Genomic DNA, 18,642 nt, shown 5'->3' on the forward strand with positions numbered 1-18,642 from the left:
CATTTTTCCCCATTGGTGTATTATAAAATGTCATGGTTTTTGTTGTCATCTCTCTGTGGATCGCTCCTAAATTTCTTTACTGCTCAGATCTTTTTCCTGAGGTTTAGCCCACATTTCTAACTTCTTTTGGACATTTCACCTGGAATGTCAAGCTTACTGAAACTTGACTCATGGCAAAGCAGCTTCCCCAGGAAGCAAACTCTTAAGATGGAGATTTGTACCCCGCAGAAAGTTAGCTGGTAATGTTCTCAAGGTCACTACCTGAGGAGGTGTGAAGGGAGCAGGATATGGCAGCGGGAGAAGTTAAACAGCACTGCAGCTATAACAGAGGCCCTAGCCAGTTCTATAAGGAGCTATGGAGCTGGACTGATTCTTTAGAATAGTCCCAAATTGGGTCAAATGGGCTGAATCTTTAGACTTCCTCCTGCCCTCCTTTAGCCAGTGAGTGGATGTGAGTTATCCCTGCAAATGCGCAGGGACATGGGGGAGGTGCTTTTCCTCAGCTGAGAGAAAGTCTAGGAGAGGGATCAGCCAAGACCTGCTGCAGCCAGCACTCTTAGCTATTGGGGGAATGAGTGCTTTAGTCCCAGAGGGGATCTGACTGGTGCACCACATCATCTGTTGCCTGGCCAATATTTCTGTTATTGGTACCAGTGTCCTCCATATACTTTGGTTGTCTTGGGCTTACTGTTTTTATTTTTAAGTTGAGGTATAATTTACATAAAACAATAATGCCCAGATTTTTAAATGTTCACTTTGATGAGTTTTGGCAAATGCCAACCCCACTTTTTTCTTCTTCACCCTGTGTGTAAGGGGCATTTGAAAATAATAAGAACCATCTTGAAATAGCTTAAACAAGGAAGGAAGAATATTGCAAGGAATTTGAGGACAAGGTTATAGCCAGGCCTGTTATTTTGGAACCAGGAAAGCCTTTTCCTGCCCCTCTGCATCTTTCTGCATATTGTTTGTCCCTCTGTCCCCTTCCTGGCACATAGTAAGGATTTAGTGAATAGTAGCTTTAATTATTATATTTTTGTATACATGTATTTTTACAAATAGAATTATCTCACCCTTTTTAATGGCTGGCTGTTCCACTGTATATATATCCCATAATTTATTTAATGTACTTTACACATGGAAATTTAAATTGTTCATAGGTTTTTCCTGTCCAAGCTGTATAGCAGTGAATTTCCTCGTGCACATAATTTCACACATTATCTTTATCTCTGAAGATATTTTTCACACTCTTCTTTGATACAACATGCATGAACCCTGTTAAACTTCAACTCCTTTATATAAGTGTATATAAAGCATTATATACTTATAGGTCCAATTTGTATCTGATTAATTTTTGAAAACCAGATGCCTTGCACAGGGTATGTAGTAGCTGCTTAGTAAACACTGACTGTGTGAATAAGAAAATGAATTGATCCAGCACTAAGTGAAGGACTACTCAGAACAGATCAGCTCTGATGACCAGGCACGTTGATAAGTGTTTGAAATTTACTGGACCCTGCACTGTAGACCCTGCTCTAGTGGGATTTCTTCGAGTAGTAGGGGAAGTTTGATGGGTTGTAAATCCTGTGCTAGGGCAGCTTTGGGCCACATACCTGGTGCATATTATGGATAGAAATAACTTAGAGTCCAGAGGAAGGAGGCCCATCAGGCAGCACAGTACAGGCTTACTGTTATGTTGGGTCTTGAAGGAAGGACTTGGATAATGGAGAGGAAGGAGATAGGCATTGGAGAGTGGGGGTGGAAGAATGACCATTCAGGGACGCAGAGGCAGGTTTGCTATTTTATTTCTCCTTGGCTGTTGTCATTTACTGTCTTGTGGTGTGGGTGCTTTTTAAGAAGCAAGTTAGTGCTCTATAAATAAATCTGTTAGGTCTTTTGAACCAGCCGGAAGCAGGTCAGTTCTGTCCTTTAAATGGAGGAAATCTCACCGAGAAAATGAATTTGAACTGGTGCTTAAAAACCGTCTGCTTGGCAGGGGTGCTAATCCCAGAATTACAGAGCTTTGTTCTCTGTATCAATGTTCAAGTATAAATTTAGCATTTAAATCTCTTTGCTTTATAGCATGCTGTTGTACTTTTTGTTTTAGAAATATCCCCCAAATGTTCATAAATCAAATTATATAGTTTAGACCATTTCCCTTTAATATCCACTCATCTATGTTTATATATGTATGTTTTTAATAGCATATGTATTTTAAGATATCCTTTGGTCTTTTTAAACAAGAATCTTCTATAGTGTATGTCGCTTTCTCATTTAGCTAGGGTTTTCCTTTAAGATTTAAGAATACTTCAGTCTTTAGTCATCCACTGCATATAGATAGCACTTACACTTGAATTTTTCTGACTCTTAATCTCTCTGTCACATACTGAATTTTGTGTAAACAAATGAATTACACATCAGGGATCTCTCTTCTTAAAGAAACCCTTCATGGATCCTTTTGATCTAAGAATTATCTCCTAATTTAGTATTATTTTAATTTTATTTTAAAGATTTTCTTAAAGTACTATATACTTATTAATACATAAAATATTCTTATGTCACCCTGGCTAATGTGGCACAGTGGATTGAGCACCAGCTTGTGAACCCAGAGGTCGCCAGTTCAATTCCCAGTGGGGGCCCATGCCTGGGTTGTGGGCTGGGTCCCCATTTGGGGGCGTGTGAGAGGTAGCGCATGGATGTTTCTCTCCCTCTCTTTCTCCCTTTCACTCTCTCTAAAAATAAATAAATAAAATCTTTTTAAAAATATTCCTATATCTGTTTTTGGAAAAACATTCTTAGATTGTGATACATATATATTTTGTCTCATCACACAGATAACTCTAGGATCATATTTCTTGGGTATCTCTTAACAATATGTAGGATAAAGCTATGTGTTATTAAAGACCTTTTCAAAACCGTTGTTTATTTTTTTCATACAGTATCTCTTGCATAGCGTCCATGTTAAAAAAAATATTTTAGAACTCAGTGCTGAGAAAAGATTTGTTTTTCCTGAGGAACTGATATACTTACTCCTTTCCAATAATGACAACTATACAGTTGTTGGTGTTTCCTTTTTTGCCTTTACTGCCAGGAAAATCAGAGGCAAATTTTAAATTCATTCATGGCAGACTGTTAATCCATGTAATTGACATATTTGTATTGTCCTTTCTTTTTTGGTTCTGACCTTTCTGTATCTAATGGTATTTCATTGCAGGTACTTTTGCCTTAAGTTGTCAAAAAAATTTTATGGAATAGGGGTAAAAAAATAAATATAAGTAAAAAAATTTGTTTTTTTTTTAAATTGTTGTTCGGTTACAGTTGTCCTGCCTTTTTCCCTGTTGCTCTCCCCTGCCCTGTCCCCACCCCATTCCCACAGTGCATCCACCCCAAATGTCAGTGCCCATGAATCCTCTATTCATGTTCCTTGACTTGCCCCTTCCCCTTCTTCCTCCCTACCACCCTGTACTCTCCCTCCCCCACCCCTCTGGTCACTATCAGTTTGTTCTTTATTTTCACATCTCTGGTTCTCTTTTGCTCATTTGTTTGTTTTGTTGATTAGGTTCCACTTATAGGTGAGATCATATGGTATTTGTCTTTCACCACCTGGCTTACTTCACTTAGCATAATGCTCTCCAGTTCCATCCATGCTGTCACAAAGGGTAGGAGTTCCTTCTTTCTTTCTGTTGCATAGTATTCTGTGGTGTAAAAGTACTGCAGATTTTGATCCACTCATTTATTGATTGGCACTTAGGCTGTTTCCAGCACTTGACTATTGTAAATAGTGCTGCTATGAACATTAGGGTGCATAAGTTCTTTTGAATTAGTGTTAAGTAAAAAATTTTAAATCTAGTTTAAAACAGTGTATATAGATTTCAGTAAGTATTGTTGACAACTGACTAGTCAGCAAACTGAACACAAATTTGGAACATCTGGTACTAAACGGAATGTCCTTTCTAGAGCTTCTGAATCGGGACTAGTTCGTGCCTCAGTGGGTTTCTAGTTACCTTCATTGAATCCTACCTCTTCTTTGGCATAATTGCTTTATTTAGCTATTATTCTGCTGAACTGTTTTCTAGTTTAAAATTACATGTTACATGGTGAGTGGGGTTGGATAGAGTCCTTACTTTCGTTTGCGCATTGATCATAGATTGGAACGCTTTGATGAACTTCTTAGGACTTCTTTGAAGAACGCTTGTGAATTGCTAGAGCAGGGCCAGATGAAAGTGCAGATCTGGATATTCACAGGGTCCACCCAAAAATCATGACTTATCAATTGGCCTAATTTTTCAGTACCTACCCCTCCAGGTTTGTTTGATGGCTCTAATCTTTGCATTCTGGAAGCTTCTCAGGAGTCCAAGAGTCCCTTTCTATCCTGGGTACCTCTCTGCCATGCTTATCTCAGAATTTTTGTGGGGGGTGGGCATTTTTCACAAACTCTGTCACACCATTTTAAAAATTCTTCAGGAAGCCGTAAAATGAAAAATTGATTTAATCTGTTAATATGGAAGCTGAGTACTTCTCTGCCCCTCTGTTTCCCATATCAAGGGAGATTTCTCTGAATCAGAATGTCTGCAGGCATTATCTCTCATTAACTTCTACTTTAAGCTCTAAGAGCTCCTGAAACTTCATACCAGCAAAGGCGGGTTTCAAGCTGTTTGTCTGAATCAGCTGCCAAATCTCTGCCTGCTCTATCAGAAGTCATGTAGCTGTATTAATTCCTTCTCACTGTTGCAGCAAAAGCTTCCTTCTAAGTTTGCTAACGGGCAAGCCTCCTTCCCTTTTCTTATGCACCACAACCTTAAGTAACTTCTGATACAAGACATTCGAGGTCTGCTAATGGAATTTCATAGGGACTTACCTGCCTGATGTAATTAAGAGTCTGCCATTCTTGTTACTCTTCCCCCAAATATTGGGAAAGAGGCAACCTTCCCAAAACTTTTGGCAAGTAATGTGGAAGCAGAAACTCTGTCCTACAAGATCTACTTGTGACTTTCACATGAAATGATAGAATGGCAGACCCTCTTCTTCTGGGGCCTTTTCCTGAGGGACTCTGCTGGTAGCAGCATGCCATTTTGTTGGCAGCAGTTCAGCTGCCCAAGAGGGGTCATGTTTTTTATTTTTATTAAAAAATTTTTTTAAGATTTTATTTATTTATTTTTAGAGAGAGAGGAAAAGAGGAAAAAAGAGAGGGAGAGAAACATCTCTGTGAGAGAGAAACATCTATTGGTTGCCTGTTGTACACACCGTGTCTGGGGACTGAATTCACAACCCAGGCATGTGCCCTGCCTGGAAATCAAACCTGTGACCTTTCGCTTTGCCAGACGAAACCCAACCAACTGAGCCATAGCAGTCAGAGAGGAACATGCTTTTTAATGATGCTGGAATGAGGCAGGAGAATTCTGAGTGACAAAAATGCCAATTCAAAGATACAGCTAAGGTGGAAATGGCCAGAGCGTATTTTGATTGGTGATCAATCAATTGATTGATTGATTGATTTCCCAGGAAATCTGTAGGAATACCATTTCTAAATTGCATGGGTGTTTAATGGAAAAAGTTAAAGCACTCATTTAGAAGTGTTTTCATTTTTCTCTGTAGAGAGTAGAAATGGTTTGCTGGCTGTCTTGCCAAGATGTATTGATAGAGCCCCCAGGACATTTCTTGACCCTTGAGCACCTCATAAAGGTGGAGGGAAAGCCAAACTGTCCTGTGAAGAAGGCCTAACATTTCTGTAGATTATTTTCTCACCTAGCAGTTGTGTTGTAATGCTATAAAGAACTTTGAAATCAACCAGATCAAGAATCTGAATTCTGCCCCGGCTTGTGTGTCTCAGGGGTTGAGCCCCAGCCTGCAAACTAAAAAGTTGCAGGTGGAATACCCACTCAGGGCACATGCCTGGGTTGCAGGCCAGGTCCCCAGGTGAGGGCACGCAAGAGGCAACCAATCGATGTTTCTGTTCCTCTCTTTCTCCCTTCCCCTCTTTCTAAAAAATCTTAAATAAAAAAGAATCTAAATTCTGTACTCAGTCATTTATCCTCTGTGTGACCTTGATGAATAAAGTTAACTTATCCTCTCTGAGGCATAGTTTCCTCGTCTCTAAAATGGGGAATGTCACTGCCAGTTAGAGTTTCAGATTAGATAACATATGCCAAACACCTTGCCCAGGGCCTTGGTATGTATTAGGCACTCGGTAGATGTCTAGTTTCTTTATCAAATTAGCCTCTAAGTTATGAACTCAAAATGTGAAATAAGAGAAAGAACCTATGGACACAGACAGCAGTGCAGTGATGGCAGGGTGGGGGTGGAGGTGGAAGAAGGTATGGGAGGATAAATGATGATGGAAAAAAATAAAGTAAAAAAATTTTCCCCCCTTTTATTCCCCTCCGCCCTGTACACCCTCTCCTACCCACATTCTCCTTTCCCCCCCTTTAGTTCATGTCCATGGGTCATACATACAAGTTCTTTGGCTTCTACATTTCCTATACTGTTCTTACCCTCCCCCTGTCTATCTTCTACCTACCATTTATTCTCTGTACCTTTTCCCTCTTTCTCCCCACTCACACCCCTGCTGATAACCCTCCATGTGATCTCCATTTCTGTGATTCTGTTCCTGTTTTAGTTGTTTGCTTAGTTTGTTTTTGGTTTTGGTTTTGGTTCGGTTTTTAATAACTGTGAGTTTGTTGTAATTTTACTTTTCGTATTTTTAATATTCTTTTTCTTAGATAAGTCCCTTTAACATTTCATGTAATAAGGCTTGGTGATGATGAACTCCTTGAACTTGACCTTATCTGAGAAGCACTTTATCTGCCCTTCCATTCTACATGATAGCTTTGCTGGATACAGTAATCTTGGATGTTGGTCCTTGCCTTTCATGACTTGGAATACTTCTTTCCAGCCCCTTCTTGCCTGCAAGGTTTCTTTTGAGAAATCAGCTGACAGTCTTATGGGCACTCCTTTGTAGGTAACTGTCTCCTTTTCACTTGCTGCTTTTAAGATTCTCTCTTTATCTTTAATCTTGGGTAATGTAATTATGATGTGCCTTGGTGTGTACCTCCTTGGGTCCAGCTTCTTTGGGACTCTCTAAGCTTCCTGGAAGTCTATTTCCTTTGCCAGATTAGGGAAGTTCTCCTTCATTATTTGTTCAAATAAGTTTTCAATTTCTTGCTCTTCCTCTTCTCCTTCTGGTACCCTTATGATTTGGATGTTGGAACATTTGAAGATGTTCTGGAGGTTCCTAAGCCTCTCCTCATTTTTCCGAATTCTTGTTTCTTCATTCTTTTCTGGTTGGATGTTTCTTTCTTCCTTCTGGTCCACACCGTTGACTTGAGTCCCGGATTCCTTCCCTTCACTGTTGGTTCCCGGTACATTTTCCTTTATTTCACTTATCATAGCCTTCATTTTTTCATCTAATTTGCGACCATATTCAACCAGTCCTTTGATCATCCTGATTACCAGTGTTTTGAACTGCGCATCAGATAGGTTGGCTATCTCTTCTTTGCTTAGTTGTATTTTTTCTGGAGCTTTGATCTGTTCTTTCATTTGGACCTTTTTTGGTTTTTGTTGTGGGTTTTTTTGTTTTGTTTTGGTTTGGTTTGGTTTTTGTTTTGTTTTTTGGTTGTTTTTTGTTTTTTGTTTTTTTTGTCTCCCGTGCCTGTTATGTAGTAAGGCACAGAGCCTTAGGTGTTCACCAGGGCAAAGCAACCCACGTTGCTGCGTTGTGACGCTATGTGGCCGGGAGGGGTCCAAGAGGAAACAGAGCCGCTTGTTCCGCTCTCTGCTGGTTTTCAATCACTTCCCCTGCTACCCACAATCAAATTGGGCCCTTCTGGTGCTGATGCCCGGTGGGTGGGCTTGTGCACGCTCTAGGCCCCTGTGGGTCTCTCCAAGGAACTCTCCTGTGAGGCTGGGAGTTTCTCCTGCTGCCGCCTCAACCCCCACAGGTGTTTTCAGTCAATGGTTTGAGGCTTTATTTCCCTACTCTGGAACCCTGGGTTGCATGGTCTGTCTCACTCCCTAGTTGTTCCTCCTGGTTTATCTGCATGTGAATGTGGGACCGCCCTGTCTGCAATCCCTCGCCTCGCTGGTCTGCCAGCCACAGCCTTGCCTTGAGTCCTCTCCTCCCGGCTGCCGGTCTCCACCCCTCCTACCGGTCTAGATGAATGTTTCTTCTTTCACTCCTTTGTTATTGGACTTCCATACAGTTCTGTTTTCTGTCACTTCTGGTTGTTTTTTGTTTTTAAATTGTTGTTGTCCTTCTTTTGGTTGTGGGAGGAGACAGTGTGTCTACCTATGCCTCCATCTTGGCCAGAAGTTCCCCTAAAGTAAAAAAATTTGAAACAATTATTTTTTGTTTCAAAAGTCAGACTAGCTTTTCATTCCTCTATTTTAAAATGTTTAAACAGTTTTGAGTTAAATTAATGTATTTTAGACTAACACATATTTAAAATATACAGTTTGGTTCATTTTGACATATATATACATTTGTGAAACCATCACCATCATCAAAATAGTAAATATATCCCTCACCACCAAAAGTTTCCTTGTGCCCCTTTGTAATCCACTCTTCCTTAACCCTCCCAATCCCCAGACAACCACTGATCTGCCTTTCTAGTGCTACGGATTAGTTTGAATTTCTCGAATTGGATAGTATATTTGTGTTCTGACCTACTGCATATCTCCCATACTTTGCATAACAATTTTTACATTTGGCCCTGGCTGGTGTAGCTCAGTGGATTGAACACCAGACTGCTAACCAAAGGGTTGCAGGTTTGATTCCCAGACAGGGCACATGCCTGGGTTGTGGGCGAGGTCCCCAGTAGGGGGCACATGAGAGGCAACCACACATTGATGTTTCTCTCCCTCTCTTTCTCCCTCCTTTCTCCTTTCTCTAAAAATAAATAAATCTTTTAAAAAAGAAAAGAAAAAAAAGTTTTGACATTCATCCATGTTGTTGATTGATGGAACAGGTGGTTCCTTTTTCTTGCTGAGTAGTCTTCCATTGTATGGATATACCACAATTTGTTTATTCTTTCCCTTGTTTATCGGTATTTGGGTTTTTTCCAGTTTTTGGCTGTTATGAATAAAAATTCTATGAACATTCAAGTGTAAGTCTTTGTATGGATATATGCTTTCATTCCTCTTGGATAAATACATAGGAATGGTATAGCTGGGTCATTTGGTAAATGTGTGTTTTAACTGTTTAAGAAACTTCCCAACTGTTTTCCAAAGTGTTTGTATCCTTTGTATATGAGAGTTTCCATTACTTTACATCCTCACCAACACTTGTTATTCTGTCTTTCTGATTATAGCCATCCTAGGGGGTGTGGAGTTGTATTTGTGGTTTTGATTTACCTAATGATTAATAATGTTGAGCATCTTACAAGAGCATATTGAACATGTACTCATTTGCCATCCATATATCTTTGCTCATTTAAAAAAAAATGTTATTAGGTTGAAAGAGCCCTTTACATATTCTAGATATGAGTCCTTTGTCAAATAAATGTTTTACAACTATTTTCCCAGTTAGGAAATTTTCTCTGGTTTCTCTTTTCATTTTTGTCTTTTGAAATTTTTTTTATTTTAATGAAGTCTATTTTTTAAAAAAGTTTGATCTGTACAGATTTATTGGCAAAGGGGCAATTTAACATGGTATTATAGCTGATGCTGCCAATTTTCAAATTTCTTAATATCCATCTTATTAATGGTGCAAAGCAATGCAGCACTGAAAATGCATAAGCAGTTTCATTTATGAAGAAAACAGTGTTAAGGCTCATGCTTTACACAACTTCCCCCCTGCCCCCTGCCGGACTGCCCTTGTTAAAGAATGTACATACCATTAGTTTGAGATTTATACCTTTACTTATTTTTTGAGCAGCAAGAACATGTTAAAACAGCTCACTTAGCTTCTGCAATTCATTCTTCTTGTCATCTTTCTTCACTTTCTCATCACCTTCACTTTGTGCTGCTTGACATGGATTTTACTGATCCGATGAATCATAGCCTTGATGATGAAGTTCTCTTGCTTTACTCCTTGTTCTTTGGACAGAAGTTCTGTCTTCAGTGAACTTTCCCCTTCCCCCCCCCCTTTGATTGCCCCTAGCAGTTTCTTGCTCAGTCCAGATCAGGAGCCACACAGCTGGGCATCTACAACAGCTCAGGCAGCACAAGATAAGAAAAAGGGGCTTGCAGCTTCTGCATACAGCAGTCAACTAATTGAGAAAATGTCCCCAAAATGTTTAAGTAGCTTTTACTATGTGAAAGAGAATTGTCTGGAATCCTATGTCAGATCTTTTTATTTTTTTTTACTTATTTTAAATTTTTTATTTTGAAATAATTATAGATTCAAGAAGTTGAAAAAAATGCACAGGTAGGTCCTGAACACCCTTCATCCTTCCTTCCACAATATTAGCATCTTGCATAACTTTAGTGCAATATCAGTGCCATGAAATTGACATTGGTACAATACACAGACCTTACTTAGATTTCACCAGTCTCACAGATGCACTTGTGTTTGTGTGTGTAGTTTTATGCAATTTTACACACAGTTAGCTTCCAGTAACTGCTGCCACAATCACAGCACAGAACTGCTGCATCGCTACAAAGCTCCCTCATGCTAACCCTTTAGAACCATTCATCCCTGCTGCCTTTCATACCCAAATCCTAACCCTCATTTTCCACCTCTACATTATTTCAAGAATATTATCTATCTCCCTGGCCAGTATGGCTTGGTTGGAGTGTCATCCAGTAAACTGAATAGTTGTAGATTCGGTCCCCGGTCAGGGCACATGCTAGAGGCAACCAGTTGATATTTCTCTGCCTCTCTCTTTCCCTCCCTTCCCCTCTCTCTAAAATTTGTGCATGTGTCCTTGGGTGAGGATAAAAAAAAAATACATAAAATAAAAAAAATTTAAAAACAGTATTATATAATAGGGTGATACAGTATGTAACCTTTTGAAATTGACCTTTTTCACTCAGTATAATTCCCTGATCCTGCATGGCTGAGTCGTATTCCATGGCATGGGTATTCCACAGTTTGTTTAACCATTCACCCACTGCAGGACATTTGGATTGCTTCCAGTTCTAGGCTATTATGAATAAAGCTGCTATGAACATTTATGTACAAGTTTTTTTGTGCAAAAAATAAGTTTTCATTTCTCTGGGATAAATGTCCAAGAGTATAATTGCTGGGTCATATCATAAGTGCAATTTTAGTTTTAAGAAAAAACTGCCAAGCTATTTTCCAGAGTGGCTGGCTATACCATTTACATTTTCATCATCAGTGTATATGTGATCCAGTTTCTCTGCATCCTCACCAGCTTTACAATTTTTTATTTTAGCCATTCTGGTAAATGTTCAGTTGATAACTCATCGTAGTTATAATTTTCATTTTCCTAATGGCTAATGATAGTGAACTTTTGTTGTTTTAATCCTCACTTAAGAATATGTTTTTATTGATTTAGAGAAAGAGGAAGGGAGAGGGAGGGAGGGAGGAAGAGAGGGAGATATCAGTGTGAGAGAGATACATCAATCAGTTGCTTACCATACATGTCCTAACCGAGGATGGAACTGGCAACCTAGGTGTGTGCCTGCCCGGAGCAAACCCGCAGCCTTTTGGTACACAGGATGGATGATGCTTCACCAATTGAGCCAGCTGGCCAGGGCGATAGTGAACATTTTCCATGTGGTTAAATTTCATCTGTATATCCTTTCTGGTGAAATGTCTGTTCATATCTTTTGCCTGTTTTCTCATTGGATTGTTTGTTTTCTTAATGTTTTGAGAGTTTTTTTTAATATAGTCTAGATAGTAGTCCTTTGAAAGATGTGTCGTTTGCAAATATACTTTCCCAGTCTGTAATTTGCCTTTTCATCCTCGTACAGAGTCTTTGCAGAGTAAAAGTTTTACATTTTTATGAGGTCCATTATATCAATTTTCCTTTTATAGATTACACTTGAAGATTTTTTCCTATTCTTTTCCTAAAAGTTTTATGGTCTTATGTTTTACATCTAAGTCTCTGGTTCATTTTCAGTTAAGTTTCATACAAGATGTGAGATGTAGGTCAAGGTTCATTTTTTATGCCTGTAGATGTCTAATTGCTCAAGCACCATTTGTTGACAGGGCTTTCCTTTCTTTGACTTAATTGGGAAGAATGGTCCTCTTTATTCTTGTTTTTCAAAATTGTTTTAGTGATTCTAGGTCCTTAGCCTTTTCATATAAACTTTAGAATAAGCATGTCTTTGTCTAAAAAAAACTTTGCTGAGATTTTGGTAGTAATTGTGTTAGACCTGTAAATCTTTGTGGGGAAAACGGACATATCTACAGTGTTGAGTCTTCCAGTTCATGAACATGGTAAGTCTCTTCAGTTATTTAGGTCTTCTTTGATTTCCTTTATCAGCATTTTATAATTTTCAGCATAGAGATCCTATACATATTTTTTAGGTTTATACCTAAGTATTTAATTTCCTTGGCATTATTATAAATGGTATTGTGTTTTAAATTTTGCTTTCCACTTAATTGGTATCAGCTTTTTGTGCAGAATTATGGTTGGAATAGTCTGAGATTTTCACATTCATTGCAAGGAAGGATGGAGCAGTTGGAGTTTGAAGCTCGAATTGCAGGTATTTGAAAGCCAGGTATGGACACTGGGTGTAGAAGCAGACAGATGTGAATTTAAATCCCAGCTCTGACACTTGCTGGCTCTATGACCTTGGGCAAGTCATCTAACTTCTTTGAGCCTGTCCTTAACTATCAGAAAGGGAGAGTAATACCCCTTTGCAAAGCTTTGAGATAATATATATAAATGGCTTTGTGCCTAACACAGGTCTCAATATACCTTAAGTTATTATTTCTGGCCACAGTGGAATCGTGTCGTTTATGGTTAGGATTCACAAATGAGAGAGGCAAATATACCTATTGTTACGAACAACAGACATTTCTTGAACCCCTTCTTAGTGCTAATTTTCAAGGACGTGAAGTCTTGACATAGCTATTTTCCTCAGGGGGCTTATAATTTTGTTGGGAAACATGTTACATGGATAAAAATTCCAGGACAAGGTATCACTTGTTAAGTTCCAAATGCATGGGGCAGACAGTGGGTACATCAGAGGACTTTCTCTTCCTGGGTTTTGTTTGCCCTTTTGGACCTTGTTCAGTGAGGTGGCTTCTGGATGTTGTTGATCAGAGAATGTGTGGGGGTAGGAGGGGGGTGTGTACAGATTTAGGGGAAGGGAGTCATGTGGGAATATGTAATTAATTTTTATACTTTCCCCAGTAAACCATCGACCCTTTTTATGATGTCATGAGGGATTCCTTAATTTTGCAGCTGCTTCCTGATTACGTCAGAGAGGAGCCTCTCACCCCACAGCCTGGAGCTGCACTCATACAAGAATTGGAAACAAATGAAGTGCTGAATATCTAATGGCTTCCACAGGGAGAGCCAGTTCAAACTTCCCAGGCCTCCTTATGCAAGGTCTTCCTCAAGTATTTCTGACCCCCTGAAGTGTCTTTGTTCTGGAAAGACAGGACTGGCCCAGAGCCAAGTGGGCAGGAGCCTTGGGACTCCTTGATGCATACCTCCCTCCCTCCAGGTGTTCTGCAATCCCAAATTTCTGCCCCTTTCCTGGACCTCATTGGTGGGTGTTATCCTTCATTGAGGTCTCAGGATCCTCTGCAACCTGCCGAGATTATCAGCAGGAGAGTTTTTGACCTGTTCCAATTCATCCCTTCCCTCCCCCACATCATCTCCATCTTCTCTTGATTTCCTTTCTGCAGCATTTCTGACATCTGTGCGCTCTTTCACACTCCATCTTCCACCTTTCTTATAGAAAGATGTTACATTTATTTGGCATTACAAAGTTTACGAAGTACTATACATATAATTTCTCTTAATTCAAACAAGTTCATGCTATTAGTCTCTCAACTGATCTCCCTCCCTATTAGCTTTTTCTAACTACCCTAATCTGTCCTAAATGCTTTAACTAGATTACTCTTCATGAAATACTCACCTCTGCTCCGTTCAGAAACCTAGAGCCAAGTACCTTCTTCACTGCCTGTCGAGTCGAGTCTGTGTTCCTTGCTGTAGTGTTGCAGGCCCCGTGCTTTGTGGCCCCGTTACACAGCAGGCTGAGTACAGTGCTTGCTGTCTGGGAACATGCGTGGTGCGTCCCTGCCTACATGTCTTCTTAGTACATGCAGTCCCTCCTTTATCCTACCAGTCCCATCTTTGTTTATGTTTTGCAGCCCTACTCAGAATTGCTCTCTTCCATTAAACCTCTGATAGACACTAGCTGGAAATGATTTCCTTTCTCTCTGGTAACAGAAAGCATCTCGCTTCCATCTTCTTATAGCATGTAATACATTGTTTTGAATTACAGTTACTTGGGTATCTGTGTATTCTTTCTGTCTTCTTCATTAGCGTATCATCCTCTCATGGCAGGGTCCTGCTTTCCTTTGTGTCCTCCAAAATTGGGCATCCAAATAAATGTTTTCTGAAATAATGGGAGAGGTCACCTTGTTAGGAGGTTGGGATTTCCTTTGCCTCCATGTCTTAACTACTAAAAGAAGTTAGAGTTTTACAATCCCAGAAAATACAAAAGGAGTAACAGGCATGACTGTAAGGCTCTTAGGGAGGAAACGTCTTGCATGTCCCTCTGTCTTACCTCAGCTGTACCCTGTTCGGGGATACGTCATGGCTTGCCTTCTCCCCAGTCAGCCGTACTGTGTTCTGCCATTGTGCACGAATTATGTTCTTAGGTGTATTGGTGCTTGATTCTTCTGACTCATTTATTTTGTTCCTCAAGGAATGAAATTATGCTTCAATGGCATGGACATCTCTGCTTTTGCTCTGAGATTTTGTCTGGTTCCTATACAGTGACTGCCTCCTCCACCTCTTCTTCAGCCAGCAACTGCCACAGAGAACTCTGTGGCTCAAATAGCAGCAGTCAAAAGATGCTCTCACTGCCCACTTCCTGTATACAAGGAGGTTTTGGTGGGCTGTTCAGGAACTGTGCCAGCCCTGTGTCTGACTGGTGACTGACTCATGAGAAAAACAGCCTTATGTCTGAAAGATAAGAGCCAACAAATCAGCTCCAGGTGGTATTAGTTTGGAGGTGACTGACCATTCGTTTCCTCTCTTTGGGAAGAGCCGGTGGGGAGGAACTCAGTGAGTAAGTGGTCTTGCCTGCATTCTTCTCCAACTGTTAGTGAAGCAGCCAAGCAAATAGTTGGTTCTCTCTGCTAGACTGCTAGTGGAACCCAGTGCCCTCTGAACCCCTTCCGCTAATGTCAGGGTATCAGACTTATGTGTCATCCATCCTGTGTCTTCCCTTCATTACTCTTCTCCTCTTATCAGTAAGCTGGCTGTGTGCACCAGGGGGACACTCTGCTTGTTCATTGCTGCTAGATTGGGTTGTTGTTTTTTTTTGTTTTTTGTTTTTTGCTTTTTTGCTTTTTTTTGGACCTGCCAGGCCTTATCCCTACTGATACTGGCTGCCTCTAAATCTTTCCCTGACCCAGGAGTTGGTCAGAAGTGATGGTTCTGAATGACTTTCCCTTTGCTGGGCTTAAAGGGTCCAAACAGGTGGGCCTGCCTCTCCTCCCCTCCTCTTCCTTCTCCACCCCTTGTGCCTCACTCCCGTTTCCTGCAGGAGGATGCTTTGCCATCCTGGAGCCGTCAAGCACAGCTTTGCTTTGGCAGCACCGTCACACACACACACTGGTTGGAGAGGGGACGTGTTTATCACTTTTCCTGGAGATTATCTGTTTAAGCACTTCTCTGACAGTTACAATAACAAGGGCAGTGTGTTGTGTTTCCCAGCAGAAGGACACTTGCTGTTGAAAGATGTATAGCACTAATTAGAAATACATAACATCCGGCCACATGGCAGCCTTCTCCCGGTCGCTCCATTTCCTGATTTCATCCTACTTTGACGACAGTTGGTTTATGTTTTCCATGAATATGTTCTCAGAAAAATGAGAAAGTCTCACTGTTACATAGGAGTGAGAATAATATTTCTGCCTGAGCAGGTATTTGGCCACAGGAAGAATGGGAACAGTGGTCACCTGCCCATCTCAGAGCATGTGGGCAGTGGCAAGACTAAGTTCAGACCTCAGGTGACTTTCTTGGTAAGAAATATTTTCATCTGACTTCCCTAGCCAAAACCATCCACTTAAATCCTGAGCAAGCCTGCTTTTGGAAAGAAGGGGAAAGGCTGTTTCACAATGTTAATGAGTTCTTCAGCTCATGTCAGTCGCTTGCTACCTGACACAAAGCCAGAGGAACACAAGCAAATACCAAGGCAAACAATGCTTTTTCCTTCCCCACCCCACATCATTTGTTGGCCTGGCCCAGCCCAACTCTAGGGATATATCGGGCATTCGTCAGACTGCGGCCAGTTTCCCAGATCTACCCCCAACGTGGGTGGACTCTGGGAATCTAGATGCTGTTTTCCTACCCACTTGTATGAGTGAATACTTTTCAGGGAGTGGCATCATATGGCATCTAACCCACAGAGGCCCCGATGAGGTGAAGAGCATCTCTTGAAGATACCATAGCACTTACTGTATTTCTTACTGGAGATGTTGGGTTCGAGTTGCCATAGTTACTTGGGTAAATAACTGGTTTTCCCCCCCACCTGACTGAAAGATCCTGTGGTTGCAGGGACCCTGTTTCGTTTGTAGCCATGTTCTCCACAATACTCAGCGCAGAGTCGAGGACAGTGCAGTTGCACAGTATGTGCTTGTGGTACCACTGAGTCATGGAGATGGGCGGGCCCTGCAGAAAGGGCTCCATATGAAGTGGTCAGTCAGAAGGCTGACTGAAACCTAGGCATTCTGACCCCCAGATAGCGGTGTTACTAGCACTCGCTTGGTCAGAGCAGAAAGTCTGAGTGGTTTTTATCTCTGCATTAGTCAGACCAGACACCCAGCAGGAGTGCTGTCAGGCCCTTCCCTGGGAAGGTGGGAGGCAGGGAAAGGGTTGAGGTGATACCAACACGGTCATGAAGCTGCCTTTCAGAGGCTGCTCTGAGAGATAGTTGAGCCCTTCAGACCTCTACAGCAGAGAGGCTCCAGTTGCTCCCCCACCTGGTGCCCAGACCTTATTACAGGAGGCTTAAAAAATGAGCCAGCCTGGGCTCCCCAGAGGCCACAGGTGTCATTACTCTTAAGCCCTAGCCCTAGCACTTTGAATTCTGAGAAATAATCTAGCCTGAGATTGCCATTTCTTACAGAAATAGAATCGGCTTGGTGAAAGTCATTTCCCTGCCCCATCTTATTCTTATCTAGGCTAGTGAGAGTGTCTTATTGTAGCCTTGGTCTTCTCAAAATATTAGTCTCTTGGAGCCAAGACCCCTCCACCCCTATCCCTTCCAAGGACCTTCTGTGTGCAGGTAACTTCTGCCTAAATGCCCATCTGATGAGGAGACACTAATGTGTATTCTGTGTGTTATCCACCGGGATGTGGGCTTCACTTGTCCTAGTTTCCTCTGGACTTACTTCTCACTTCCAGGTTTTGTTGCTAATTAGAGGCAGGCTGCTGGCAGTGCTTGGCAGGAGCCTGGGCTGAGTGGGGATGGTTTGTCTAGACAGTGCTGCTGCCTACCAAATGGGTGGAGGGAAATGTTGGCAATTTTTCTTGGGAATGGTTTCTACATCTTCTCCGTTCCTATTTCCATGCTTTCCTCTTGGTTCTTAGATACTTGTTTTCTGTCTCTAACAGAGGTTTAGGGCCTTACCAGTAGTGACCTATTCTAATCACATGGATTGTTACCACTTCCTTAATGCCTGCTACAGTAGAGTTGCAAAGTTAGAGGGTGATATTCTGAACCAGTGGGCATATGGTAGGATGGCTGGAAAACCACAATAGAAGAATTGCCACACTGCTGTTCATATGTTGGGACCTTCTGAGCAGCAGCCTGCTCCTTCTCACTCCCATGGTTTTCAGAAGTGGTTTGGAGCTGGCTTTGTACACTCCAGTCATGTTTGCTCCTGTGGCCAGTACAGGAGTAACTGGAGTCAAGGCTTCAGTTAGGCTTCGTTTGACAAGACTAGTGTCAATTAGGAGAGTGCAGAGGGGGCTACCCCTTGGTTATCAAGGTTAAAATGCAGGCATGGACTGAGATCAAACATGTGGCTAATTATCCTTTTAACACTTGGAAATTCCTAGCTGTCCTCCTGTATTACAGAAGGAATTAACAGATTAACTGCCGCCAGAAGGAGTTAGTCTGGCCCTGGTTTCATCTCCTGTGTGTACCGGGTGTCTTCCTCTGAGGCTGCAGATTGGACTACTGCCTTCTGTTTGTCACTGATTCCTCTCAAGTCTGGATGAAGTGGCTATCAGGGAGGGCCGCTCACAAGGAGCAAGCAGCAGTTTGGGGTTGTATATGTAGCTTACACCAAATAATACCTCTGGCCACCACCAAGGTGGCTCTTTTCACTGAACTGTAGCCAGAAGGAAGTTAGCCAGGCCAAGAAAGTGAGTGGGGGAAGGGTGCTAGTATTGGGAGCCAGATTTATTTTTCAGCCCTACAGGAAAGAATTTGTGAAAATGAACACTAATATAGATTAAGTGCTTATTGTGCGCCATGCACTGTCCTATGTAAAAGCAACTCGTCCAGTGAAAATACATTATTTGTAAGTGTCATGTATTCTCT

At 41.3% G+C, this 18,642-nt stretch overlaps 1 protein-coding gene across 3 annotated transcripts in view; it reads left to right on the plus strand.

Moving 5' to 3' along the window:
- SMG6 (SMG6 nonsense mediated mRNA decay factor) overlaps positions 1 to 18,642 on the plus strand; it is a 225,743-nt gene that overhangs the window by 81,261 nt on the left and 125,840 nt on the right. The gene's annotated exons all lie outside the window — the stretch shown is intronic.

Source organism: Desmodus rotundus, chromosome 9 (assembly GCF_022682495.2).
Source record: "Desmodus rotundus isolate HL8 chromosome 9, HLdesRot8A.1, whole genome shotgun sequence".
Lineage (NCBI taxonomy): Eukaryota > Metazoa > Chordata > Mammalia > Chiroptera > Phyllostomidae > Desmodus > Desmodus rotundus.